The 17,800-nt window shown below is 39.6% G+C and overlaps 1 long non-coding RNA gene across 1 annotated transcript in view; it reads left to right on the forward strand.

Annotated features, from left to right (window-relative positions):
* LOC134868845 (uncharacterized) overlaps positions 1–16,175 on the forward strand; it is a 28,232-nt gene extending 12,057 nt beyond the window's left edge. Inside the window, exon 2 of the long non-coding RNA XR_010166325.1 lies at positions 15,849–16,175. This is a non-coding gene — a long non-coding RNA (uncharacterized LOC134868845). The remainder of the gene's footprint in view (positions 1–15,848) is intronic.
* The last annotated feature ends 1,625 nt before the right edge of the window (positions 16,176–17,800 follow it).

The raw sequence follows: 17,800 nt of genomic DNA on the forward strand, positions 1-17,800 counted from the left end.
CAATGTGACAAATGTTCACCATGACTTCTTTTAGTAAAATATGCAAACCAGAAAGGAACATATCTCTATTCCTTCCACCCAGCCACTGTACAGGTACAGTTGGTTGACTGTGTAAGACATTTGCTAATGCATGAATGACGTGTTTGTTTTCTCAGCGCAGGTTATATAAGCACACCGCTCTAATCTACACTTTCAATGGGCTGAGAATCATTTAGGAAGGCTATAGCGCGAGACGCTTAATGTTGATGTAATTGCAACATTAGAAGTGGAATAAGGGGTGGGAGACAGGAAGCACCATTTAGTTACCGGCTCAATCTCCAGAAGCAGATCTTCCGGTGGACGGGTGCTTCCCTGTGTTAACGCTACAATAATATACGAGTGGAGTGCGGGCTGATAGATGAGGAGATGAACAGGAGTGTGGGGGGGGGGAACAGTAGAGCTGAACAATTTACTAAAAACAATTGATTCCCTTTATATTTGGCAGATTTGTACTCCCTTAAACAAGGCTAGTGATGCGTTTGATTATTGTTTGAATGGACTCTACAAGTTTTAGCTTTTTTTAACTATATCTGGTTTGCTGAATCTAAATGGTTTGGCATTCACATGCATTTCACCAGTCGGGTATATAATGATTATGGTGTGAGTTTGAAAGGGATCTGTACCAAGAGGTTTTTTTAAGTCTGTTGAATTATATGTGCTGCTGTGGCGCAGTGACCGATTCAATCCCGCCTTGACCGCCACTGCAGTCAACATGCCGTTTTGTCCTTGGGCAAGAGACTTCACCCAAAATTGCTCCTGTGGGTATCATCCACAGTAATTGTGATTACATGTGTGATATATGCAATATGTAATGTAAAGCGCTTTGAGCACTTGTAAAAGCACAACAAAAATTGCATTGTTATCATTATTAATATAAAAAAGCCAGGACATCTGTGCAGCATGATGATATTTATTTTAAAACAGTACTTTGACAAACACTTCATACAAGACACAGTTTTTAACAAATAGTTCCTCTTCTGAAATTACAAATACTTCTGTAGGTCATATCAAATTTCGATAAAATGTAAAAAAAAAATGATAAATCCTATTTCAAAACCAATGGCTGGTAATCAATAACCATGTTTCCAGCCATTTTTTCTCACTTTCTTGCAACTGGCACTTTTTGTGCGGAAGAAGAGGGTGCAAAAAGATGGCGTAAATAAAAGAGGGATGTTTGTTGGAAAAACTATGAAGAGAATTGGTGGAGATGATTAAAATATGATATTTGTGTGTAGAGTTCTTTCTGTCTCTTGTAACTAAAGAAGGTTGCATCTGATTTGTTTGGAGCAAAGAATATTTCCAGATTTCTGTTATTTCCACTCTGATTTTATGTAGATAGGCGGAACGGGTGATGTGTTGGTGCAGTAACACTGCCTGGTGATCTGCAGCTGTTTGACTAACAGTGAAAAGGTGTAAAACAGACTCCTTCTGTTGTTATATCTGCAGGGGGAAACTTTTGCGCATAGGATTGTGTATGTGTAGTGAAATAGAGATTGACATGCAGATCACTCTGGTGTGTATCCCCTCACAGGAGGTGCATGGACATGCTGGTCCACCCTGCCTCAAGTTTATTTTGAAAAATAAGATAAATAAATTAGATTCTTCCTCGACCACACCAGGTCTGGATGAGGTTGCATTCAAGGACACAAAACAAAGCCTGATGATGACTGGATTTTCCTACTCCAATGATGCAGATATTAGTGTTCATCTTGGGTCTTTGGCACAGTCTGCACCATTTCCCAGCATGTAACGTATACACCTCCAAACACATCTCCCAAACAACAAAATCCTCCAAAACGTGCTGACAACCCATACAGGGAAACCCCCTCGGTTCAGTCCCACACACATGAGTCTCCCCTCTCTATATGAGTGCATGTTGTGCTTTGTGACTGCTGGTTAAGATTTAAAGGCCGCTAATGTGTGGGACGATGACCTCCCCCCCTGCATGTTGCTGCTGGCCAAAGGAGTGCGGTGAGGTTCCCCCTTTTAACAAGTCTCTGCAGGCCCATCCGTCTTCGCAGAGAGCCTGTCAGTCTGTGCTCAGGGATTTATCAGCTTGAAAAATGACCAGGCGCTCCGATGAAAAGGCTCACGGCGGAACAAAGGGGTCAAGATGATTTTGGATGTCAATGTCACAAAGCTGCTGCTCAGCTGTCGGCTAACTTAATTATACAAAAACATTACCTTAATCCAACTAACGGGGGGAGTCACTAAGTTTCAGATTAATAAAACTAAATATAATCAACTTAAAAGGTAAGTATTGAAGCATTATAAAAAGTAAATGTACTTTATGTAGCAAATCATTTCCCCATAATATAAGGATTGTATTGTCATTTATTATTTGATAATGGTATTGCCTCTTGTCTTTGTAAAACATATTTTGTCTTTTAATGTATTTATAATTATTTTATATTCTTAATTTAAATTATGTTCAGCTCTCAATTATTGAGTACAAAAATGAAATTAATTAAAAATAAAGTGATGAACACGTTTATGTAATTCTAATTAGAATCCAACAATACGATATATATTACGCTGAAATATTTTTCAAATTGAGAACTTTTGCTTTGTTGGAACACTTTTTCCTTCAATATATTACAAACTTTCAAATATGCAACGTCAGGTTTATTTACTGGACACTAAACGAGTAGAACAATTGAAAAGTAAAGTAAGATGGTGAGATGGAAGCATGAAAGGAAATACTCAAGTACTGTACGTCCATTGTACCTCAGTGCACCACTTTCTTACGGTTTCACTGCTGGTGTGTGTGTGTGTGTGTGTGTGTGTGTGTGTGTGTGTGTGTGTGTGTGTGTGTGTGTGTGTGTGTGTGTGTGTGTGTGTGTGTGTGTGTGTGGCAGTACATCATATCAGTGAGGAGGATGGTGATTTTAAACAGGAGCACACATGCGCACACACACACACACACACACACACACACTTGTACAGATGGTGTGTGACCACTGATCACCAGCCTCAGTATCAGCTCTTATCAGCGTCTCTGTCACTTTCTCAGTTCAATCAGCACCCGGTGTGTGTGACTCCTTCTCTCTAGCAGCATTTATTATCGGTGTGTGTTTGAAGAGGGGGTCAAAGAGCGAGAGAGGGAGAGTAAATGAAAAGGATTCCCAGAGTTGGGAGGTATAAAGGCTGCATTTCGCTTTAGCTACCTACCCCTCTCCATCATTGTCAGAACAGTTGAAGAAATGAACTCTTATATCACTGCTGAGACTTTGGTGCCGTCTTCCAAATCCCTCAGTGTCCCTCTGCAGCTTTTAGAGGGAGACGTGTTTATTTTTCAGAAATGAAATAGCATAGAATCTAAATTAAAAAAAAGAAGAAGAATTATGACAGAGGTGAAAAGTCTCAGACTTTGATAATAGACCCCTCCCCTTTTTAAGAGAAAAAGCAAACTAACAAAAAAACAGTCTTAGCTTGCATTATAAAAAGGAAAATACAAAAAACAAAATTAAGCATTCAGTAGAATTCCATCAAAAAAATACAGTAAAAAGAAAACATGAATATATAAACTGCCAAAAATAGTAAAATCAAAAAGTAAACTACTTCTACATTTTTTGTACACATAAAAAAAACTAACGATTACCTTGTTAAAAAGAAAAGTTTTAATTAGCTTTCACAGAGTTTATTTTGTGCAATAACCCAACATCCCATTAGCCTAATGCAAAGGGTAGGGCATATTACTTCCACATTAACCCTAAAAGTACCTAATCCCTGCAGCACTCAGTAAAATTAGGATATTCCTAGATTGTTCTGTCAGTAGCTGATAAAGGACAGCCGGTGGAGCAGGTGGGTGTAAAACAAGGCTTTTGTTTGTTTATTTTCTCACCCCCCCACCTGCTGTCACTTCCTCCTTTCATTTATTTTGGGTTTGCCTCATTTCATCCCTCACTTTTTCGGTCTGCGGCAGGTTGTTCCCAAGCCCCACTCACAGCAGGGACTCCCAGATGGCAGATAGATAGTCCACTCAGTGTCTGATCACATCAACAATCATATTTATACACATTACTCAATATAATCACACGTTTTGATTTGTAGTTTGAAATGTAAATCCTCTCTGTTTATGTTTGTGCCAATAACAGCGTAGTTGTGTCTCTGCCTAAATTGCCCCTTGAAACACCTGTTTGAAGTCTGATCTGTGACCCCACTCACTGTGTTTGTTTAGCTTTTAGACCAGAAGGACACTATACACAAAGACTGAAAGGGCTGGTTGCCTTGAAGGTCCCCACAGGTGTGTTTGCCTGTCCCTGTCCTTTCACTGCTTCTAATAAAAACAACCTTTTTGTCTCAGCTGTCACCTTGAAACCCTTTTCGGTCTTTGTTTGGTTTGTAAAATGGGCTCTGGTGACCTCACGGCGCCACGCAGACTAGAGTCATTTGGAGAAATCAAACACATTTTTTACATTTCCTTTGCCATGTAGCCATAAAACTAACTATCAATCATGTTTTATATGCTTGTAATGCATTTCCTGATAGTGCTGTCTCTTCATTGCGGTCACAGCCTGTGGAATTTGTCATGTTTTCAGGCATTCTTTTTAAAACAGCTAACATACTGGATTGATTAGCAGACCTTGAGTGTTACACGTTTATCCAGTGAGAATATTTTACCTTACAATTTAATATTGTATTATGGCTTTGCTCCAGGTTGAAACATATAGCTCTCTCATAGGGTTTTACGGCTCTCAGCCAAGCATGTCAGTCTTTATTTTGGGTCAGTTGCGTTGCTCCCTGCAGGTTCCTCGACTCAACATCATACTTCTACTGTAATCAGTGGAGGTAAATGTGTTTGCAAACGGGACAGGTCCACAGTGAATATTATGCATGTTGGTTCAAGATTAATCATCTCAAATGTCTGCAGCACCAAGAGGCATTTAGGTTATTCATTGTGTTACAACAAATCTAATAAATAAACTAAAGCCAGAAGTGGAAGAAGTACTCTTTTTTTTAAAAGTAAAAGCACAGTGTATAAATACTATTTTTCTAAGAACAAGTTCTGCATTGGTTTTGCAATCAAACAAAAGTATTGAACTATTAGCTATAATACAGTGGGGCAAAATAGTATTTAGTCAGCCACCAATTGTGCAAGTTCTCCCATTTAAAAAGATGAGAGAGGCCTGTAATTTTCATCATAGGTACACTTCAACTATGAGAGACAGAATGGGGGAAACAATCCAGGAAATCACATTGTCTGATTTTTAATGAATTAATTGGTAAATTCCTCTGTAAAATAAGTATTTGGTCACCTACAAACAAGCAAGATTTCTGGCTCTCACAGACCTGTAACTTCTTCTTTAAGAGGCTCCTCTGTCCTCCACTCGTTACCTGTATTAATGGCACCTTTTTGAACTCGTTATCAGTATAAAAGACACCAGTCCACAACCTCAAACAGTCATACTCCAAACTCCACTATGGCCAAGACCAAAGAGCTGTCAAAGGAGACCAGAGACTAAATTGTAGACCTGCACCAGGCTGGGAAAACTGAATCTGCAATAGGTAAGCAGCTTGGTGTGAAGAAATCAACTGTGGGAGCAATTATTAGAAAATGGAAGACATACCAGACCACTGCTAATCTCTCTCGATCTGGGGCTCCACGCAAGATCTCACCCCGTGGGGTCAAAATGATCACAAGAACGGTGAGCAAAAATCCCAGAACCACACGGGGGGACCTAGTGAATGACCTGCAGAGAGCTGGGACCAAAGTAACAGAGGCTACCATCAGTAACACACTACGCCGCCAGGGACTTAAATCCTGCAGTTCCAGACGTGTCCCCCTGCTTAAGCCAGTACATGTCCAGGCCCGTCTGAAGTTTGCTAGAGGGCATTTGGATGATCAGAAGAGGATTGGGAGAATGTCATATGGTCAGATGAAACCAAAATAGAAATTTTTGGTAAAAACTCAACTCGTCGTGTTTGGAGGAGAAAGAATGCAGAGTTGCATCCAAAGAACACCATACCTACTGTGAAGCATGGGGGTGGAAACATCATGCTTTGGGGCTGTTTTTCTGCAAAGGGACCAGGACGACTGATCCGTGTAAAGGAAAGAATGAATGGGGCCATGTATCGTGAGATTTTGAGTGAAAACCTCCTTCCATCAGCAAGGGCACTGAAGATGAAGCGTGGCTGGGTCTTTCAGCATGACAATGATCCCAAACACACCGCCAGGGCAACGAAGGAGTGGCTTCGTAAGAAGCATTTCAAGGTCCTGGAGTCTCCAGATCTCAACCCCATAGAAAATCTTTGGAGGGAGTTGAAAGTCCGTGTTGCCCAGCGACAGCCCCAAAACATCACTGCTTTAGAGGAGATCTGCATGGAGGAATGGGCCAAAATACCAGCAACACTGTGTGAAAACCTTGTGAAGACTTACAGAAAACATTTGACCTCTGTCATTGCCAACAAAGGGTATATAACAAAGTATTGAGATGAACTTTTGTTATTGACCAAATACTTATTTTCCACAATAATTTGAAATAAATTCTTTAAAAATCCTACAATGTGATTTTCTGGATTTGTTTTTCTCATTCTGTCTCTCATAGTTGAGGTATACCTATGATAAAAATGACAGGCCTCTCATCTTTTTAAATGGGAGAACTTGCACAATTGGTGGCTGACTAAATACTTTTTTGCCCCACTGTATATACAAAAAGTACCAAAACTTAAAATTAGCATTGTGCAGAATGGCCATCTCTTGAAAAATATAAAGTTTATATTTTTCAAAAGATGGCCATTCTGCACAATTAATTAATTAGCAATTATATTTGCGTGATAAAGTTTATATTATAAACTTTATCACGCAAATATAATTGCTAATTAATTAATTTTGACATAATTTAAATGTTTTACTTAAGTAGGATCTAATTTAATCATTTTTTATACTGCCAGCTTTTTTAATCCACATTAGGATATCATGATTCAGTAGTTTTTTAATATTTTTATTAATAATTTGAACCTGCAAGGTAACTCATTTTGTCAAATAAAGTCAGTATAAGTATAAAGTAGCATAAAATCAAAATACTAAAGTAAAGTAAACTCTTAAATTGTACTTAAGAACAGTACAAAGTCGTTCACTTAAAGAGTAAATGTCGGATGACCAAATGAAACTGAACGTTATCTTGACAAAAAATGTATTAAAATATGGACTTCTATAGTTAGCTAAATTTGAAATATTTGGGAAGTACACAATTCAACAAAATAAATGACCATTTTAGTCATTTTTAGACATTTTAATGTTTAAATGTTCAATATCATAGTGGGAAACCATGAGAAATATCCCTGTAGTAACGTGCTTTAGCTCGTGATGGTCTCACAGGTCAAACAAAGTCATGTTCTCAGGATATGAAGAATAAACCTGGAAGAAAAGCTCTGTGAATAACAACATAATGAGGTACCACTTAAATCAAAGTCCTACCAGCCCCGTCTTTCCCTCTCTCCTTCTCCCTCAACCCCCCTCCCCTGGTGGGGGAGGTCGACTGTGGGGAACGTTCCACACCTGAGAGAGGAAGGCTGCGGCGGATGTTGGAAATGAAATCACTTCCTGCTCCAGTCTGAATATAGTCCTGATTGGATACAGAGGGGATGTTTACACTGGGACTGCAGGGGCTCCTGACACAATAGGGACACATGTTTGTCGGATGACGGCAGGCATTGTAATGTTGAATTGTTTTCAAGTACAGCTCCTTTGTTGCTGTGTGTTGTCTTGTTGCATGCTGGGATATCAGAATCAGAATCAGAAATACTTTATTCATCCCAAACTGGGACACTTTTGTGTTACAGCAGCAAAATGCAATGTAATAAAAATAAGAAATATACAGATAAAATAGTGCAATGAAAGGGAATATTAAATGAAAATATAATATAAGTGTACAATGTTAAGTGTAAAGTGTATATGTTGTGTCCAGTTAACCGAGAGGCTATGGAGCAGTGAGTTGTCTGCCAGCCAGGGGGGAATTATTGTACACTGTTATTGCAGTGGGCAGGAATGTTCTCCTGTATCTGTCCTTGTGATATATCTGCGTTTTGCTGGGGAACGTTAAGCTTTGTGCCACGAAGGGGGCAAGAAACAACCCAGAGGACGAGTAACGTCTTGACATGTATATGGCAGCCAGCTGAAAACACGTCTCACTCACTGTCTCTGTTCTGACAGTAGAGTTATAGCCCAGAGATCTGAGAGCAGGTTTTCCAGTTTAAATGTGTCCAATTGACTCTTCCTTCCTCTCTGAGCCAAGTCTTGGCCTCTTCGATGAATTCCTGGGCTCTTTCGGGCGACTGTTCAATCAAAATGTCTTTGCTATCCACTTTGTATGAGTGCGATATACTAAAACTGAGGCCAGAACACAAACGGAGTTGGTTTGGATTCTCTGGGTCAAGATGTTGGATTGTGTGACCGAATAACCCCTACATCAGCTTCAGGCATGGGGAGTAACAGATGACAATTTACAGGATTACATAATCAGGCTCCAAAAAAGAGTAACTCTCTTACAGGTACAAACAAATAGGTAATCTGATTACTGTTACATTTTTAAAATGAGTACACCCCCTTCGAAAAGTAACATTTTAAACAATATCTCAATGAACACAAAAACAATTTCCAAAATGTTGATAAGACTAAGTTTTATATAACATCTGTTTAATTTATAAGTAAGGTAAAGTAAGGTTAATAATATAACTTAGATTACACATTTTTCAGTTTTACTCAAATAAGGGCGATGCAAAAATGAGTACACCCCACTGAAAGTCTCTGGAGCAAAGCTACATTTTAGACTACAAATGTCTAATTTAACAATCATCAACCACAGGTGAGTCTAATTACTCATTACACAGGTGTCCAGCAGACAGCTGACTATAAAAGGGTGTTACTTCAAGAAAACCCCTTCCCATTTCATGTTGTTAGCAATGGCACCACATGGAAGAGAAAACCTCAACAGGAGCGTCTTCTGATGAGAAGGGTGGAAGAAAATCAGCACGCAAGTTCACTGCAGTTATCTAGGAAGTAGAAAGCCAAACTGGGGGGATTATTTTCCATGACACAATACGGCGTACACTGCAGAGGAATGGCATACATGGGTTCCATTCCTAAAGCCCAGGCACAAAAAAGCCCGCCTAGAGTTTGCCAGGGCCCATGCTGACAAAGATGAAGACTACTGGGACTCTATACTCTGGAGTGATGAGACCAAGATAAATGTTTTTGAACTGATGGCTTCAAAACTGTATGGCGTCGCAAAGGTGAGGAATACAAAGAAACAGGCATGGTGCCTACAGTGAAACATGGGGGTGGCAGTGTCCCTATGTGGGGTGGCATGAGTGCTGCTGGTGTCAGGGAGCTGCGTTTCATTGATGGCATCATGAATTCACAGATGTACTGCTCTATACTGAAAGAGAAGATGCTACCATCACTCCCTGCCCTTGGTCGTCATGCACTTTTCCAACATGACAAAGATCCTAAACATACATCTAAGGCCATTGTTGGATTACTGAAGAAGAACCGGGTGAAAGTGATTCAGTGTCCAAGTATGTCTCCTGATCTGAACCCAACTAAACACCTATGGGGAATTGTAAAGAGACAAGTTGAGCATCACTCTCCACCCAGCATCCGGTCTCTGAAAGAGGTCATTCTTGAAGAATGGAAAAAGATTGATGTAGCAAAATGTTTCCAACTTCCATGCCTAGAAGACTTGGTGCTGTCATTAAAAATCATGGAGGCCAAACAAGGTACTATATGTAGTAGTTTTTGTTGTGGGGTGTACTCATTTTTGCATCACCCTTATTTGAGTAAAACTGAAAAATGTGTAATCTAAGATATATTATTAACCTTACTTTCATGTTATAAGTTAAACAGATATTATATAAAACTTAGTCTTATCAACATTTTGTTTTTGTGTTCATTGAGATATTGTTTAAAATGTTACTTTTCAAAGGGGGTGTACTAATTTACGCTGAGCACTGTAGTAAAAATACCCTCTGATTTCTTTCAGTTTGTCATGAATCCCTTCATTAAAACGCCACAAGTGTGTTAGTTTTATCTCCCCAGAAATAGCAGTAAATACTGTTATTTGCAGATTATAATTGTGATTAACGCATTACAAAGTCTTAACAGATTGACACCACCAGTAAAAATGACTTGCATGTTGCCTTGTTGCTGATAGTGTGAACACAGCGCAAGCCATGTACCTGCTACCAAACTGCTGTTAGCACAACGGTAGCCGTTTTGGAAAAAACACAAAAAATAACCATGATCTATTTCTATATTGTATATTAGATAGATAGAATCGAGCATGAAACCCTTTATTATTACTGCACCACAAGCAACACATGAATTGTCTCTCATTTACCATCTTTCTAGGCATGGCACTTTGTGCACCCCGACAAGGGGAGGGGATGGAGTTCGGCCTGCTAAGGGCACACAGCAGGCCTAGAGTGAACGGGACCTCCCAGTAATCCACCTTCCTATTTCAGTCTGTCTTGACCGCGACCTTACGATCCAGTCTGTTTTATTACACGTCATCTGCTGACTGTCCTAAGAGCACTGCTCACCTCCTGTCAGGATGTTTGGCTCTACTTGTTAGAGAGTTACTATGTCGACCATTTTTCATACAGTCTATGGTAAAGACAGCTCCTACGCAGTGGTTTTGGTGATTTGTACCATATTCTAAAAGGGTAACGGGTCTACCCTTTGGTGAGGGTCCATTGGTAAGCTAAACAAGACCCTTCAGTGACTACCATCTATTTCAGACGACAGCTTAACCTCCCTGATATATTCAGTCACCCTGACCTAACATAAAACACTTCACACAACTTCTGAAACCGGCATCAACTGATTTATTTGTTCTGTTAGAGCGATATGTTATCACTAAAACAGATATTTATATATATCTACTTTTCTCAGTAGGCGTTACGAGTGTTCTGTATATGAATGTATATTTCTTGTTGTTTCACACAGAATGAAAATGTAAAAGTGTGTTTATCTTTGATCAAACCACTGATATTTAAGACGTGTGTGTAAGCTGGATGGACGGAAAATTGTAAATTTAGTTATATGTGTAAATGTCTTGGGTGAAATAAAGTAGTATTGCAAACATTTTAGCTTCAGGCAAGGCAAAGCTAGTTTATTTATATAGCACAAGGCAATTCAAAGTGCTTTACAAAAAGAAAAGACAATAGATGGCATTTAGAAACCATAACAGTTGCTTTAAAAAACGTTTTTAAAAAACAGAGAGAATAAAATGAACATAAAACATGAATTGACACCTCTTACCCAAACTGTATTTGGATATGACGGTAACTTCAATGATGTTACTAGTGGTTTTGATATTCAAAACACTGTTGAAATAGGAGACATTCACGCATTCACTGTACTTAAATAAATGTGAGATTCGTGAATGAAATTGAATCAGTAGGATAACTTTTTTTTTTGTTTTTTATTGTTTAATTAAATGCGGGAAAACCCTTTTTGAAACAGAAAATGCCTCATCTACATACCTACGTTCATCCATGTTGGAGATGGTTTGCCAACAGATGAGAATAACCCGAGACACAATCTCTAAAAGACTCATTGGCAGGAATCGAACCCTCACCTTTTAGTTGTGAGTCTAGCTCTGAGGGCTTGAGTCCTGCCCCACATCCAGGTAAAGCTGTGTTCCATTATGAGAAAAGGCAGAGCAAAGTGGAGGAGACGTAACATGGATGTGAGGCAGCACTATATCTCTTCATTGTAAGGAAAAAAAACATATTTGTTAATTAAATCATTTCATATATGTACTGAATGGGGGAAACCAGCGACCCTGTCGAAAACCCTAACAGGAGACAATGTTTACTAACCATCTCGTCTACATCTGCAGATGCTGCTGCACTTTTTGAAAGGTGTGACTAGGTGAGTTTTGACAGTTATGGCTATATAGTCGTCAAGTGTTCTATCCCCTAGGAACACGGAGGCCAACACCATATCTGCAGAGCCCCACGTCCTACACAGGTCCCGCACAACCAGCTTGTGAAGGTTTTTAAGTTGTTTTGGTGATTTCAATGTCTTCAGCCTATGCGCTTTGATATAGGTGACCAATGATTCCCTGTTCACTTTAGCTTTCTCGAAAATCAGCGAAACCATCTACTGAGCGAATACTAAGTTCTCATTGTTCGGTGTTGCATCCTGCGTAGATTCAGCGAGTGTCACCTCACATACTGAGCCAGACACCTCGATGACCTCTGGTAGCAATGCAGCTTCCATTATAACCATTTTCATGCTATCACTGTGGCTGCCGACCTGATTGTTCAGCCACGAACTCATCAGTCCCGGGAAACACCACACTCTGTTTTGAATGTCAGTGTACAAGCCTCCATGTGACAGAGGAACAGTCCTGTGAGATGCACTCCCTCTGATTTGTTATGGGATAATCTCCAGCCCCCCTGCACAGTGACGGTAAAGCAGATAAGTGAGCTCCTGTGTGTTTATCACAACGTTAGCTCTTGAACTGTCCTTAAACACCCATCTCAGAATTTCCAAACTCTAGTTCTTCATTGTCCTCTCCTGGAAGAACATCATCAAGAATAGCAAGTTGGGTCTGTGTGCTTTTAACTTTTGAACCCAGGTGGAATACAACCTTCATTTGGGACAAAACAAAGCATCCACGCTTTGTCAAAAAACCCTTAGTATTTCTCCCAGTAAACTCCATAAACTCTTCAGTGATTCTCCTTTGATATTCAAAATAGGTTGAACACCTGCTCATCCACAAAATTCAAAAAGGTATGACAATCTTGCCTGCCTGCATCACTGACTGGTGGCTCCAGATCACCTAACTTTCCTTTTTCCTGGGTGCTTGTCATGCGCCCTAGGTGGTTTACGTGGGGGAAAATATTTTAGCATGTTGCATGCATAACAAATCATTGCGTAGAGTCTGAGGGGGGGGGGGGGGGGGGTAGTCATGTGCTGATTTATTGCAGTCTCTGCACTGCTGTTAGAGGTGGAGAGGGCAGAGCTGACACTATCTGCAACCTCTGCAATGACCGAGTCTGTCAACAGCTTAGAGCTGGCACACTGAACTTGGTCATTAACATTCAGAACGTCTGCAAAACTCTGAGGGAATGTGTCCCAAAGAGTGGCCTTAACACAGTCTTCAGACAACACAACGTCTGTGCTCCTCAAAGCTTGCAGGAAGGCTTCTGTCGAGGCTGTTACAATGTTCAGAAACATGTCTGCCAACAAAACTTAAGTGGTGTCATCTGGGGTCGCCGCTTTCAATAAACCCCACTGCTCGACTTCCAATTAAACTTTTGATCACTGGATGAATTGACTCTGACCTCGGCCTCTCCTCAGTCGGTGCTGTTTCAAGTCCAGCCATGGCAACTGGTGCTCTAATATTATAGCCGATAGTGTGCTTCAATCTCTATATAACTCCCTGTCTTAGTGTTCACCTGTATCTGTGTCAAACCACATTGAGTTTGTGAGCTGCAATTAATATGCTGCCAGAGCCCCTCTAATAATGAATTCTACTTCAAAGGTTTAGAGGTGATGTCACATATAGAACATGCGATGTCAAAGTTTTGAAATAAATGTAAAAAGGGCCAATACACCTGACTTTTATATTGATTGGTATTGCGAGAGTTTAGATTCCTTTGATGTTAAAGGCCATCACTCACAAGAGCAACTTTATCTGAGGGATTTTGGATGGGAAACCTCCAGTGAGAAAGACGGGACAACAGAGATGAGGGTTGCTGACAGAAACATTGATTTTTGTTGGTTTTTTTCAGCTCAGTGAATAAGTAGAAAGTACTTTTTAAGTTATCACTATAAACGATTCAGTATTTTTGGTAGTCAAAGCATTGTGCAGTGGTGTAAATTAACTTAAATACATTTAATCATGTACGGTGCTTAGTAAACATTTCAGAGACTACTACTTCACTTTTTAATTGTTTGATACTTTGTACTTCTACCCCACTACAGTTCAGAGGTAAATGGTGTACTTTTACTCCACTACATGTATTTAATCCCTTTAGATACTTTACAGATCTGGATTAATGATGGTAAATATAATCAGCCCTTAATCAGACTGTAGTTCACCTGGAGTAAATCCAGCAGCTACCCTGCAGTATACAAAGCCATTCAAACTAGCTGCACCTTTACCAGCTCTGAGAACACTTTACCTTAAGTACCTTAAGTATATATGCTAATAGTTGTGTACTTTTACTTGAATGGAGTTTGTTATGTGTATCAGAGTATTCCTACACTGTGGTACTTCTTTAACTTAAGTCCACGATCTGATTACTTCTCCCACCTCTAGCATTATGTCTACATTTTTGGTAGCTTTTGTACTTACTGTAGTTTAGTTTTTGTTATACAATCCCCAAAAGAGAACAATTTAAGGCAGCTCGGGGAAACCAGATGGCAGTGAGCCCCTCCTGGTGGTGTTAGGATGTATCAGAAAATAATTAACTGTACTGCACTTAGTGGTTTTTAACACAATACATACATTGCTATGTATATCTATTTATTTTATCTATCAACCAATCAATTCTCTGATCTTCTCTGAATCTTCTCTTTGCATCCTCTCATTGCAGGAATGTGCTTTTGCCCTGATGTGGAGGTGGTTTTTAACCCTGTCACAGAGTGTGTGTGTGTGTGTGTGTGTGTGTGGGTGTGTGGGGGGGGGGGGGTTAGATGAGGTGAAAAGAGGGGGAGAGGGGGGATCAGTGTGTGGTGGTAGTGCCCTCTGTTCATAGAGATTAGATGTTGACTTGCCCCCTCTGTTTTGCCTTCAAAGCTCCTTCAAGGGACCACTGAATAATCCAGCATGGGAGAAAATGAGTGGGAATAAAAGAGCAGAGCAGACCTCCACTCAGGCACCAAGATAAGAGTTTCCCACCTGGTAACTGCAGAGTTAAACATCTTAAGACAAGCTCAATAGCTCTGTTGTAGTTGCCAAATCATTTTCCAACATCCACATTTTGATTCTGCAGGCCAAGCTTTTTCTTGCCCACTTGATGATCGTGGAGAAAAGGCCTCTCAGGCACTGGCATTAGTGGAGCACAACTAACATAACACTACAATCATTTTTGTCTTCTAATCAAAACATTTGTTCATCACAAACTGCGCACAAAACATTCCCAGTGCAGTGTGAGGTAAATTGTGTCTGTGCCTATAGCTCGCTCTTCTTCTCACATCTTTCGTAATTGAAGAATGGAATATTACAGAACAGAATGATTCATTACATATTAATTACTTTGTACAGACAATCATGTTCCTCAGAGGTTGAACCCTCATTTTCCTCTTGGACAAACATAAGGAGTTTTTTTCTTTTGATATTTAGAAAATATTGGATGGATTGCAAGCATCTGTGATGTATGAAGGAAAACTTGAATTTCACAGAAGAAGATGCGAGGAAGAATGTGTTTTTTTAATTAATTTTGCATTTATATTGAATAGAGTCAAATTGTTACTTACTATAAAGTTGATTATTGACATTTTGACTTGCAACAAAAAAAAATGTTTTCAAAGTGTTTTGCCCGGCTCCATCGTTTTAGTCATACAGAACAAGTTATTCAACAACAATAAACTTAAAGCTTCTTTTAAATGTTTTAATATATATATATATATACATGTATACACACATAGAGTCATGTGAAGCTGAGAAAATAAATTCAGTTTTTTACTCTTCTTGGAAGACATCAAGAAATCTGGGAAGTTGGTTTCAGAAAGTGCTGGTGCATATGCTGCTAACAGATAACGCCATTTAACTGCTTTCAAATTGTCACTTTTTTAAACGCTTTCACAGCCTTATCAAAGACAGCTCAAATCCCTCCTTTTCCTTTAGAGTTATCTCGGCACGCAAGGGAGTCTGGGCTTCGTCCCCTCCCAAAACAGCCATCTCCAGGAAGATGTGTCCTGATCTGGGAACACCATCTGACCCCGTCCCCTCCAGGAAGGATGCACCGACCACAATGACAGACTGGAGAATAGGAAGGACAAACTCCAGCAGCAGAAAATGAAGGCCCTTTGTTTGCCTTGTGCCTCATGAGACATGTGGTGGCAGATTTACAACCGCCATCCTGACCAGTGAGGCTGGGAGTCAGAGTGGAGATCTAGAATAACATTTCAGAGCCTGAGTTATATTAAATACTTCTCTTCATTTCACTAACAACCAGTGTAAAGTGTGTAAATACTCTCAATGTATTCCACATATGTATATATTTCACATCCTCAAATCTGTATTGTTAATATTGTAAATATTCTTCTCTCTTTTTCACTATTTTATTTATCTTTTGCACCATGTATGTTGAGTTGTTGGAGGAGCACGCGACATAAGATTTTCATTGCCAACATATACGCTGTATCTGCTGTGCATATGACAAATAAAACCTTGAAACCCCTTGTTCTTTAAAATATGTGTGACATCCAGCGGTGGAGACAGTATGCAGATCCTAGGTAAAGTCTATCATTCTGTAAAAATGCTCTGTTTCGGGTCATTTCCCAATTGGGATCAACAGTTCATGCAGTGTTGGGCTGACAGATCTTGTATCTGTCTGTCTGTCTGTCTGTCTGTCTGTCTGTCTGTCTGTCTGTCTGTCTGTCTGTCTGTCTGTCTGTCTGTCTGTCTGTCTGTCTGTCTGTCTGTCTGTCTGTCTGTCTGTCTGTCTGTCTGTCTGTCTGTCTGTCTGTCTGTCTGTCTGTCTGTCTGTCTGTCCGTCTGTCCGTCTTTCTGTGTCTTTCCATCCAAGTCCTTATTTGAAAACGTTACTTAAATAAAACTCATCAGGACAATAGAAAATGAAACACATAATATAATTTGATTATTAATACATAAATAAATGCAGGATTTTGTATACGACGTCAACATTTCACATTTATTTTAAAAAGTTCCCTGCTGTTTTCTTGATTAATCAATGTGTGAACGTTTAACATGTTGACACATTGATTTGTGTATTTATATATATTTATATATAGAGTATTACCTGTCTGTAAGAAGAGGGTTAAGGCCATTTTAAATCTACACTTGTTTAAACTCTGTCAGAAAGGCACATCCGAACTTCAAGATGCCAAAAGCTTTCACAGCCTGGGGCGACACAGGCTGTAAACAGGGTGAAGTACTGGAGGAAACATTTGGTATCTATAAACTACATTCTCTTTTAATTGACATGCCTGATCCGTAGAGTAAAAACATAACCACAAAATAAAAGGGTTCGCAGAGAGGATGACCTTATGACACAAAGCAGAAGGGGCTCCATTTCCCCATATTGTCAAAATATGTACAGAAACTTTTGAGCTTGCCCTTTCAAATACATCAAGCCATGTCAGGATTACAGTATTTATCGCCACATATCGCTAACATTGACTCAGTGGGCTTTAAAGGCCAAAGCAGCAGCAGTTCCTGACCGAGACCAGGCACTTAAAGAAATATAAGTTAGGTCAAGAGAAATTGTTGGCCAGTACTGAACGAGAAACGTCAAAGCTATAAAAACACATGCCTCTTTGCGGATTTTAAAACTGAGGTTCAGTGGGCTTTGTGAAGAGTCGGACGTGCACAATTTCATAAATGTGTACTTAAGATGGGATAACTCAGGCAAAGTGATATACAAACCATACATTTCCTTACAGACACACATTATTCAGTTTGTCTATATTCTGAAGGTTTTCACAATAGGATTTGTTCAAAACCTGATTTATTACTTCAGAAACAGAGCAACTTATTATGCGATCATGTGGGATGTTTTATGAACATGGTGAAAAGGCAGGCCGGCTTCTGGCTCACCAACTAAAATCTAAATC

The sequence above is a fragment of the Eleginops maclovinus genome, chromosome 8, assembly GCF_036324505.1.
Source record: "Eleginops maclovinus isolate JMC-PN-2008 ecotype Puerto Natales chromosome 8, JC_Emac_rtc_rv5, whole genome shotgun sequence".
Taxonomy (NCBI): domain Eukaryota; kingdom Metazoa; phylum Chordata; class Actinopteri; order Perciformes; family Eleginopidae; genus Eleginops; species Eleginops maclovinus.